Source organism: Stegodyphus dumicola, chromosome 6, assembly GCF_044657685.1.
Source record: "Stegodyphus dumicola isolate Sdum_Otavi_A_Nest chromosome 6, ASM4465768v1".
Lineage (NCBI taxonomy): Eukaryota > Metazoa > Arthropoda > Arachnida > Araneae > Eresidae > Stegodyphus > Stegodyphus dumicola.
Genome location: NC_140773.1, coordinates 225069761 through 225081127, shown reverse-complemented (window position 1 = coordinate 225081127; position 11367 = coordinate 225069761). Strand labels below are relative to the sequence as shown.

Below are 11367 nucleotides of genomic sequence, written 5' to 3'. Positions count from 1 at the left end.
CTGATCACATTCCCCTTTCTTCGTTCCTGTTAAGAACCCCTAAGTCTAAACGTATACTCCGTGATCTAATCATATAATAACAGGGCAACTGAAATTCTTTTTTTTTTTAGCCTGACTTCGGTTCTAAGAATAACATATTTTTGAATTTACCATCTTATGTAATATGAAAAGCATTAAAATGCGTTCTAATGTAAATGATAACAACTTTGTTTACACTCATGAACACAATCGTGTTTTTTTTTTTTTTCTTAACAAAATTCTCTTACTTCCTTTCCTTTTCTTTCTATAGGCCCTTTTTTTTTTTAATTATAAATAAATTTTTTTTTCCTCTCTATTACTTTTGGGCCATTTATTTTTTACTTTATTTTGTCCCATCTTTTCTTCCTGGCCTTTCGAACTCGTATAAAATATACGAAGTTCCCTTTTACTCTCCTCTGAAATACGAAATTGCCCCCCTTTCTATATACCTTTCCTTCGCACCTATGCTTGATTTTTCGCCCATCGGTGCAGAAAGACTTAGCGGGTGCAACAAAAGACATCTGTCTACTTTGTCTGTCTGTCTGTTTTCTGTTTTTGCATTTGTGCTATGTTTACCAGTTTTCAGTTAGCGGGCAAAAAAGTGTTCTTAGTGCATAAATGGAAGATTTATTTGTTTCATTTGATATTAAGTTTTTAATGTGTAAGTAATCTTCTGTTTTCAAACTGCATTAAAATTGTATTTTAGTTAAAGGTTAATCAGTTTGGTATCATTTCACCCTTTCAGAGGAAATTACAGCATATGAATTGCGTTGTACATGGAATTTTGGTTAAGTTATATTTTCCAGTTTTTCGCTGATTTAAAATTTTTAATACAGATAAATTTAATATTATTTTTAAATAACTTGATATATTCTGAGTGTGTATCGATGTGGTGTCAAAATGAACTGTTAAATTTTCATCTGGTAGTTGTTGTTTCCCGTTTAAAATCTTTTGAAATAGCATTTGTTCTTTTCCGTCTCATCTGGCAGTGTTTCGCTATTTTGAAAACATAGGCGTTGCGTTGGCGTAGCGTTGCTTATGATGTCATGGTACAAAAACAGTTTCGGATTTTATTTTATAAAAGTAGGACTGGATGAAAGTTAACGGATGCAGACAAAATGATGAAGAAATCTAGAAACTGATTATTTTTCTCTAAATACAGTAGCTCCCAAAAGTGTTCGTACACTTATAAATTTCATTGAATTAAAAGTAACTTTCTGAATGAGATTTTAATAATAAGGATCTATAATCTATTCGTAACAAAATGACATAAAATATTTTTTTAAATATAGCAAAACTTTATTTTTAAGAAATTAATAATAAAAAAGTGACAAACATTTTATCTCACAAAAGTCTTCGTACACTGAAATATTTTTAGATAAAATCAAAATTGTGATTATTGTTTGCCACTGTTTTTTAATTTTTGCATTGTGGTGGCATTTAAAAATCGTTTGCTTTAATTTTGATTGTTAAATTCATAATATTCTATTTATTATTGAAAAATGGGTCGCAGTCATAAAGAAAATACAAACAGCATACTAAAATTGATAATTTTTCACCATAGTAGTGGTAAATCAATTCTAAATATCGCTAAATTAGTTAATTTATTCTATTCTACATTGCAGTATGTGATAAAACACTTTAAAGAAGAAAATCAGATTGAAAACAAGGTACGAAAAGGTTGACCGAGAAAGTTAACTAAACGTAATGAGAAATTTATTATTGGAAAATATGTGAAAAACCCACGGTTAAGTGCTGTAAAAGTTTTTGCAGAATTTAATGCAAAGATTTATACTTCAATTACACCTGAAACTGTTCGACGAGTTCTCGGAGAAGCTGGATTACATGGGCGTTCTGCCCGTAAAAAAATTTTCTTAGTGAGAAAAACAGAAAGCTTAGGCTTTCATTTGCAAAATCAATGATAAGTATGCCCGAAACGTACTGAAATACTGTCCTATTTGCTGACAAAAGCAAAGTTAATATTTTTGGTTCCGATGGTCAAATAACTGTATGGAGAAGAAAAAATTAGGAACTTCATTCTAAGAACTTAGTTGGTACAGTTGCTTGGTGGTGGTGTTCTTGTGTGAGGGTGCATGGCAGCATCAGGACTCGGCAATTTGGTATTTATTGATGACATAATGAATCTTTATTTAAATATTTTAAGAGACAATTTAAAATTATCAGCCCAAAATTTCAGTATTGGAAACAACTTTATTTTTAATCATGATAACGATCCTAAGCATACGGCTCTCAACGTTTGCCTGTGGTGTCACTATAACTGTCCAGTGGCAGCTCGTAATAAGCACTGGGGAACTGCAGCACCCCCTATTTCCACTTATTATAATTTTTAATATTCAATATAGTGTGCCCTTTAGTCTTTAATTCTTTCTTTATACTTTTGCAATACATAATCCAAGCTTAATTTCAGTAGCCATCCCCCACTTTATGAAAAAGGTACGAAAGTCTTTGTTTGGAACTGCGTGCTTCACAGTTCCAGCGGCGTGGTGTTTGGCTGTTCTGCGCATGTGCACACAGAAAACAGCATGCGAGACGGGTAGAGAGAAGAGCACTGTCGCTCTTGCAGTGCGGAAATTCTGGCATGTTGTTGGAAACGTGATTTCTTTTTACTCCGCACGTGAAGTATTCCTCCACAAGTTGGAACTTCAGTATACGGACCATAAACAGAGTTCATGAAAATTCGCAACCTTTTAAAGAATTGCCTTACTGAAATTCAATCAACATCAAATGCAGATCAAACTATTGCAAAAGCAACAGGAATTTTAAAATATCTAAATGATGATAATTTCAAGTTTCGGTTAGAGCTTTTTTATCAGATGCCTCATGTTGAAATAATATACAACTAAATGCAATCCAGAAAATTTAAAGTTAACAAATATATAACAAATTTCAAAACTGTTATTTTAGAATTAAGAAACTCAAAGTACTGTGAGAACTTTTCAAAAACACTGATGGCAGAAGCTAAAGAAATATGTGATTTTATACTATGTATTGATATAATGCACTGATATTCTTCCATTAAACACTTAGCAGCTGCTAAATTGTTAAACAAGAAATGCTTTGCTAGTTTTAGGAATGAACATTCTACAGAAGAAAGAAGAAATAGTACTGACCACTGAAGCATATCCAATGACTGACAAAGAAAAGATTGAAACTGAACTAAACGTATACTTGCAAATTAATTGAGCTACTGAAATTTATCTTTGAAAATAATCTAGATGATGTTCTTAGTGAAATTACGAAACTGATAAAAATTCTCTTGAGAGTTCCCATGACTACATCAGAGGCAGAAGGCTGCTTTTCAGCATTGAAAAAAATGAAAATTTTTCTAAGAAGCACTAGGAATTCGGAAAGACTAAATGCGCTTGCATTGCTTTCAATAAAGAAAAATTTCCTCAGTTGTCATCCAGAGATCAAGGAGAAAATTATTGATCTTTTCTCTCGCAAATTAAAACAAGAAGAATGGATTTTATTTTTAAATCAATAGAGAAAGATTGAATTGTAACAATTTTGGTTAAAGTAATTAAGAAATGTTTAATTTTTTTTCTTGTAAGATTTCATGAAGTTTCAAAATAAATTTTCTTTTTATACATGTTTGTTTCCTTTTAGACAATTTTAAAACAAAGATTAATTTTTTTTAGAATAGCACCCCCAGTAATTTTAGCCACGAGCCGCCACTGTAACTGTCCACAACTTTTAAAAACACCACCTCAGTCGCCAGATTTAAACCCCATAGAACACATTTGGGAAGTTAGTTAAAGTACGAAAACACGACATCAAAACGAAAAGCGAACTCAAAACAGTCATCATGGAAGAATGGATGAACATTGATACAGAAATTAAAAAAAAAACTATTAAAATCTGTTCCCAGACGTTTAAAAGCTGTTGTGGATGCTAAAGAATATCCTACTAAATATTAATTTAATGAAAAATGAAAATATTTACTAATATGTCAAAATTTTTGTGAAGTATACGAAGACTTTTGTGAGATGAAATGTTTGTCATTTTTTTATTATTAATTTCTTAAAAATAAAGTTTTGCTATATTTTAAAATTATTTCATGTAATTTTGTTACAAATAGATTATAGATCTTATTATTAAAATCTCATTCAGAAAGTTTACTTTTAATTAATGGATAGAGCCCTATTTTAATGAAAATCATAAGTGTACGAACACTTTTGGGAGCCACTGTATGTGACTAAGATAAATGTATTGTTTAATATTCCATAATTTGCTGTTTATCTGGTAAAGTTTCTGTGTTTAATTTTGGGTATTCTATCAAAATACGGAGATAAGGGATTGAAAGTTCCCAGCATCTTCCTTTATGTCCTATGTATACATAATATTTTATGTATAATCACAAAACTCTGTATTTTGTGTAAGGTTTTCATGAAGTTAATTTTAGAATATACGTTTAAACAGCAAATTTGAAGGTACATAAGTAAGTAAGGGCATATTTTAAGTAGTAATATTGAAAATACAAGTTTAGCCTTGTAAAAGCAGTTAAAATTGAAAATAGATGTTAGAATGCACATTTTAACAAGAAAAATTTTAAATACAAATTTAGAATATATATTTAAACAGTGAAACTGAAAATAAATAAATAAATGGAGGCATATTTTTAGCAGTCATACTGAAAATACTAATTACAAGCTGTAAAATTGAAAATAGGAGCTCAGAATACGTGTTTAAATTAAAAATATGAAAATAGGAGTTAAGAATGCATGTTTAAATTAAAAGTAAAGAAAAGTTTGAAAATACACAAGTAAATGGAGGCATATTTTAAGCAGCAATATTGAAAATGCACGTTTTGAGTTTAAACCTGAAAACAGGAGTTCAGAATACATCTTTAAATTAAAAATAAAAGAAATGCTGGAAATTTAGTAAAGTTTACAAAATCATTGTAAATTTACAAAGAAATCCTACACTCTGCCCAATTTACGTCCCTTACAATTTCTAGAAATTTGTTGAATACATCAATATTTTGCTCCTTGCAAGATTTAGTAAAAATATAAAAATCCAAATAAAATTTAAAATCTGTTTGCCGATTATGTGCTGGCAAGGAGCTTTTTACATGCCTCCATGTACTTTCTATTGTGTTTGTATGGCATCCCGTTTCTGAATCAACAAAATGCAAACTATGATTTACTTTCAAATGCTCAAAACCCTCTCTACTTAAACAATCATAGCTTTTCCAACTATCAGAATAAATTGTGGTCCCCGGCTTAATCCACTCCTTAATAATGCCTAATAATGTTCTCTCACTCCTATTGTGGACAGCTACCAAAAATAGTTTGCCAGATTCTCTCTCAACCTTCCAAAAACCCACTGCCCCTCAACTGCATGCCCTGTATTGTATTTCCATTTTCCAAATTTACTTTCATCTATTTCTTCTATCTTGCCAATACCACTTATTTTTTCTGATGATAGTTCTATATAATCTAAAATAGTTTTGTTTATAAATTGCCTCCAGTCTGCTAATGTATTAGAAGCCGAAAAGTACTCCTCTTGAATAGCTCCAGTTTTAGTCCCTCTGAGCATTTCGCATGTTAAAAAAAATATTTCATCTATCCTCAACTTACTGTTACAAAACCATGACCCATATCTAATTGACTTCTGAGATCCACATTCCTTCCCTGCCGTAACTTTCCTACACACCCACATAAAAACCATCTGACTTTGACTTTTTAGCTTAAATTTCATTTCAGAATTATATTTCTCGCATAAATCCCCCCTTTATCAAGCCTGCTTCCTTTAAAATGTCTAAGATTAATTGCTGATTTTGACATAAATGCACAAGAAACAATCTATTGGCTACACCAGGCTTTCCTAAGGACATCCTTCCATTTGAAAATAGAAATTTTAAATTCCCTGTTAATACTCCCTGAATCTTCTCAACAACGCTTAACACAGATGGCATCTTAATCTAAAAATATAAAGAAATTGGAATAAAATGAAATAGAAAAAAAAAAAAAAAATCAGTACAACCAGTTCACGCAGTCAGCTTCTTCTGCTCCATGGAAGAAAATGGCACTTTCCTAACCGTGGGAATGCGACAGGGTTGCTGAAGTAGAGTATTCTAGAATTTACTGGGTTACCAGAAAAACAACCATCCAAAAAGTGTGCCAAGCCGAAAATCGCCAATGGGGTCCTATACTCAAGCTGTACCTGGTGACTTATATTAGTGATCTTCAAGGAACATTTGAACCTTGAACTTTGTGTAACCAAAATTATTGGGGTGCAATAGGAGGTCAAAAGTCTTAAAACTTAGTTCTTAAAACTTTTATAAAGCAAAATTTTCTGTATTACTACAGTACAAAGTCCGAAATCCGTACGTCCATCATCCGGAATGATCTAAAATCCGGACCGCAAAATCACCAACAAGGTTTTTTTCTCATAGACTTTACACATGCACATTTGATTCCTCTGCGCATAATAAAACACCTGGAGAGTCCCAATTATTAATTTCACTTTGACATGAAATAAAATACCTTGTTATTGAAGAAACAATGATTTTAGCATAAATTTGTATGATCAGTAAGTTGGCTCTGTTGCTGCGTATCTGCTTGACACATATCTCAAACCGAAACATTCCACATAAATACATCGTTGATCCAACGCCACCCTGGCGAATCATTATTTATTATACTTTCCTTTCATCACCACATGTTTATCAAAATATGACAACTTGTACCGGCCCTCAATAAGGCTTAAGTATATGTGGGAATTTATTTATTCAGAACTCTGATAAGCCTTAAGCATGTGCAAGAAATAGACATAAGTATAATACAATTCAGGCTTAATTGTCTCTGTGCAAAAGAAGCAATATAAAATTTAACGGAACAACTTGTCGTTAGTCACCAAGCTCATGATGCGTAGCCAAATATGTATAGTGAAGGATAGCTAAATTTGATAATGATAGCCGCTAATTTTAAAGGTTTTCGGATATCGCAAAGCAAAGGCAAAATTTTCCAATTAACGGATTTTGTAAAGAAATGTGGAGAAGCGGTAATAAAATGAAGATGATATAAAAGAAGTTTTTCATTGTGATGACAATGTTTCTCAATCATCAATCAATTAATGAATGGCGATATTTGTAGTATGGTTCTAGATCCATAAAATACCTCTACTGTTAGTGAAGAAAGTGACAGAGAAGTTACTGAAAACGAGAAAATTTTGATTGACAAGTTAGTCAGAATTCTCGAAACAGCAGTTACAACACTTCAACAATGTAACTAAACAAGAGATTATGTCTGTCTACAGAATTAAAAAGAAAGCATTATCACAAAAAATGAAGCAACTTAAATAACTTTGAAGACTAACCTTATTAAACATTGAAAGAAATGTTTAATAAGATAAACAAATATTTTTTTTTTTTTGGTAAATTTTGATACCTTTTAGATCATAAATACTTCATTACTTCATAAATCACAATTTCATATTTTTAATTTTATAATTTCTACATGCCATCTTACTAGATTTAAACTGATGATCTAAGGTCCGGAAAATCCCAAATCCAGAATCGCCGAAGTCCCTACGAGTCCAGATTTCGGACTTTGTATTGTATTTGAAACCCAAGACTGCATTCAAAACCCTTTCACATTTGGTTGGGGGGGAACCCGTAAGTTTTAGTTCAAAATGTCATTAAAGATTGTGATATCTTATGGCAATGATTTAAACACTCAGTATTCATTAATTTTTGGATTTGAGGAGAAGAACTATCTGACTTTTTTAAGACTGTCCATTAATTTCTTGATGATTATGTCATTGTCATTGCAATGAAGATCATTATACAGTCAAAAGTCGTTAATTCGGACACCCATAATTCGGAATGATCTATAATCCGGACCTCAAAACTAAAAACTTTCTGCGCATGCGCCGCGTTCACACATGCGCATAGGCGTTTACGCGTGCGCGTAAGACCTTTTACGACTGCGCATATGAGTGTGCGCAAGTGCAGAATACGTTTTCGCGTGCGTGTTTTATGTATAATGGACGTATAAGCTAAAATTATCTATTTCAGTTAATGTTGATGATTGCGTGGTTCCTTAATTTTCGAATTGGATCCGGCTTACTATTTTTTGCAGACTGTAAGAGCAATTTTATAAAAGTAAGCTTAAACTTTCGATTATATCAAATAGAATTTCCGATATATATTTGTTAATATGTAAAGGATCTAAAGCGAAAGTACGTTCTGAAATCCGAAATCTGTTTATCAATTTCACGCTGCTCGGCGGGGGGGGGATCGCCGCGGCGGGCGCGTAATGAATTGGAAGTTGATCTGTCAACACTATCCTTATCTTCAGCGCAGATGTTTTTATTTTATTTGGCTTATAATTCCTTACCAAATGTAGTATTTCATCTCGATATGCTCCGTCTTTGATATGATTTAAAACAAGTTCCTCGTCATTATAATTCGCTTTCCATAGCGAAGAAAGTGACAGAGGTTATTGAAAACGAAAAAATTTCGATTGACAAATTAATCGGTGTTCTAGACACAGCAATTATAGGACTTGAACAGCGGAACTTTGTAATTGAACAAGAAATTATGTCTGTTTAATAGAATTAAAGAGAAAGTATTATCACATGAAACGAAGCAAAACATAAACAACTTACATTGAAAGAAATGTTTAATAAAGTAAGCAAATAAATATTAAGCTTTTTCTTTTTGCAAATTTTGATACCCTTTAGATCATAATTGTTCTTTATTTCATAAATTACGGTTTCATATTTTTAATTTTAGAATTTCTGCATGCCATCTTACGAGATTTAAACTGATGATCTATAATCCGGAAAAATCGATAATCCGGAATCGCCGAAGTCCCGACGAGTCCGGATTAACGACTTTTGACTGTATCATCTTCATTAGCATTCTTTGTATATTCCATTAATCAGAATACTTCATAGTTTGTTTCTATTAAAACCATATCTTTTTTTTGTGTGTGTGTGTGTGTCTTTTCTCAGTGCCAGGCGTCACCAATTTGGTTGGCTTCTTTTCTGATGCTACATTTTTCACCTAATTAATTTCTTACCCCTTTTAAATATTCAAAGGGATTTTCATGATTTGGGCTCTACCTAGATATGAACAAAGGAAATGAACAAGAAAATGATAGTCCCTCAAAAAAAAATTCTGATAGGTTTTGAATAGCCCTAGAGGATTTGTTAGGGTATTTTACTCTCTTGCTGAGCTCACAGTCTACCAGTCTGCTGCTGCACTCGTTCCTGCTAATCTGTTTAATTTTTCGACTTTTTAGCTTTATTATTAAGCACCATTTTCTTTGCGCTGATGCCATATACAATTCAACAGCAAAACTGGAAAAATTTTAAAAGCAGCATAGCAGCTTATGTTTAGAATTTTCAATGCAGTGTTAAGTGTTGACATACTTTTTTCTATTTTTTCAGTCTTTTCTGAGTTCATCATAGCAGTGTTCAGTTTTCTTAGTAATATGGCTTGAAAACTTTTTTTTATTATTAACATTTTCTATGTTAATATTATTTATTAAATTTCATGTTCCACATTTATGTAACATAAAATTCAATTCAACAGCAAAGCCGCAAAATATTTAAACACAGCATATTTTTAAAATTTACAATAAACATCTTGCATGTTGCAGTTAAAGATGTTTTATTCCATACTGTGTAGTCACTGCTTGCTTTGAAATCTTTGAGTTTGTGAATAAAAAATGATTAAAGTTTTACGAAATTCAGACTTTCAGATACACATGTTCGGGTGGAGGACTGCATTATTCAAAATGTGATGGCTGTATGTTCCGTTACTTTGTCACTATGTAACATACATATATACAGATTTGCCATTATTTAATTTCTTGAAAAATAATGCAGGGTGCTAATATTTTATGTCAAGAATTTAAAACTGATTTACCATTTATAGTGAATCAATGCAAAAGATTATATTTAAATGACTAAACTTATGTGGAAGCCAAAATAGTGTAATATTTTATTATTTATCGAATAATTATATTTATTATCCTTGATATTGGAGCAGCAACGCCATATTTGTATCGTGTAACTGTTGCTGAGTAATGGCAGAAAATGTTTAAAATAGTTATTCTGAAAGTTTTACCAGTAGTAGATGTATGAAAAATTTAAAGGGAAAGAAACTGGAATGTGAAGCTGTAATGAATAGAATTGTATTTAAATTATCTATCTTCGTGAATTGAGAAAAAAATTTATGTTTACTAAGAAGCTCATCTGTTAACTGCAAAATATGTTACAATGGCAATATTTTCTTGATTTAAAAAAAAAAAAAAAAAAAAACTGTAGATTTCACTATATATTCATTGAGGTTAGAACATTATGTTCACAATAAAGGGCTTCAGTTACATTATCTTTGTTTAGAATTTCTTTAAATTTTATTCTGTTTAGCAGATTTTGCTTTTTATTCGTGATATCCAAAAACTTCAAATTTGCAGTTATCATCATCATGAAATATGGAAGTTTATATGGTATAAATTATACCAAGCATTTAAAAATATTTTTAAATCTTTCCTTTCACGGCTTTACAATGCTCCACCAACTTTTATATTAAAATATTTAAAAATTTTTTGAATTATATAGCTAATGCATCAATTTTAAAACTGCTTTTCAGTGTGTGCAAAATTCCGATATTTGTGGGATAATTGATGAATGTACAGTTTTCAGGTAAAGATTAACATGGAGATGTTATCTTTCGGTAAATTTTTAATTTTGATAAGACGATAGTTATAATAAGAGACACAACAAAATAATGAGATGGATCAAATCTGAAAGATAAGGCAGAGTGCAATCTGGAATGCTAGCTGATTGCATCATAATTTCTTTCCTTTTTCTTCCCTGCTATATCAGCAGTAGAAAACCAATGCATGTAATATCTCACTCTAAATTAACATGGTCTTCAAGCTTTACTCACTGCATACAGGATTAGATAAACGGGATAGTGCTGCCCCCCATATTACTCAAAAGTTGAGTAAGAAAATGTCATTCATTAACCAGAAGGTGTTTAAAGAGGAAACAGCTTACAGGATGATTCAGTATTATTGTGGATAATAATGATTCAAGGCAAAAGGAATCCCAGCTGTTTTAGGAGAAAACCAATCCACATTAACTTTTTAATGAGTATCGTATTGTTGCAAAATGCCTAGCTGCGGTAAGATAGCTTCCATGCAAAGTGGGTTTAGGTTTGCCAGAAAATAGCAAGGAGAGGCAGCATTTATCATGAAAGTACTTGCAGTATGTTGAGTTCTTAGTAGTGTTTTGAGCTCAAAGATTACCTCTAGAGCGACTGAACCGAATTGGGAGCTATATTTTAGTGCTTTGCCATGAAGCTGTCTT

General features: G+C 31.6%; 1 protein-coding gene across 1 annotated transcript in view; it reads left to right on the top strand.

The window, feature by feature from the left end:
* The first annotated feature begins 524 nt into the window (after positions 1-524).
* LOC118196226 (uncharacterized) overlaps positions 525-11367 on the top strand; it is a 78612-nt gene continuing 67769 nt past the window's right edge. Inside the window, exon 1 of the mRNA XM_085819603.1 lies at positions 525-679. The gene's annotated coding sequence lies outside the window, so the exon portion shown is untranslated. The remainder of the gene's footprint in view (positions 680-11367) is intronic.